Raw genomic sequence first — 1,084 nt, 5'->3', positions numbered from 1 at the left:
CTGCAAGCTCCGCCTCCTGGGTTCACGCCATTCTCCTGCCTCAGCCTCCCGTGTAGCTGGGACTACAGGCGCCCGCCACCTCGCCCGGCTAATTTTTTGTATTTTTAGTAGAGACAGCGTTCCACCGTGTTAGCCAGGATGGTCTCGATCTCCTGACCTCGTGATCCGCCCGCTTCGGCCTCCCAAAGTGCTGGGATTACAGGCGTGAGCCACCGCACCTGGCCGCTTTTTTGTTTTTGAGACAGGGTCTCACTTTGTCGCCCAGGCTGGAGTGCAATGGCACAATCACAGTTCACTGTGGCTTTGACCTCCTGGGCTCAAGCGATCCTCCCACCTCAGCCTCCTGAGTAGCTGGGACCACAGGCATGCACCACCACACACAGGTAATTTTTTGTATTTTTAGTGGAGACGGGGTCTCACAATGTTGCCCAGGCTGGTCTAGAACTCCTGGCCTCAGGGATCCTTCCAACTGAGCCTCCCAAAGTGCTGTAATTATAAGTGTGAGCCACCGCGCCTGGCCTGCCCAAGCCTCTGATTATCCAGTGACTCAGCTCCATCCTCCCACGTGCTCCGGCCAGGAACCTGGGCTACCTCTCTGCTTGCCTTCAGAGCTATCCAGAATCCAACCTCTTCTCACCTGCTCCTCAAGCACCCACCCTTTCACACAGCCCTGTGATCTCCCGCCTGGACCAACACAGACACTTTCTATTGTCCCTATAGCGGCCAGAGACATCCGTGCACACGTAAGTCAGGGCACATCCCTGCTCTGCTCAGAAACCTCCATGGTTCCCGCCTCATTCCGAGGAAAAAGCCCAACTCTTCGCCACAGCCCACAAGGCCCTGCGTGATCTGCCCTGTCACCTTCCTGCCCTCACCCGCTTCCTCTCTCTCCATGGCTTACTCTGTTCCAGCCTCACTGGCCTCCTGGGTACGTCCCACACTCAGCAGGCATGGTCCGACCTCAGGGCCTTTGCACTAGCTGCTCCGTCCCTCTGCTTAGAATGCTCTTCTCCCAGACGTCCATACAACTCCACTGCCTTCAGTCCTCACCTGAAATACCACCTTGACAGGGCGTGGTGGCTCA

This window comes from Mandrillus leucophaeus, unplaced genomic scaffold, assembly GCF_000951045.1.
Source record: "Mandrillus leucophaeus isolate KB7577 unplaced genomic scaffold, Mleu.le_1.0 Scaffold112, whole genome shotgun sequence".
Taxonomy (NCBI): Eukaryota; Metazoa; Chordata; class Mammalia; order Primates; family Cercopithecidae; genus Mandrillus; species Mandrillus leucophaeus.
Note: the sequence above shows the minus strand (reverse complement) of the source record.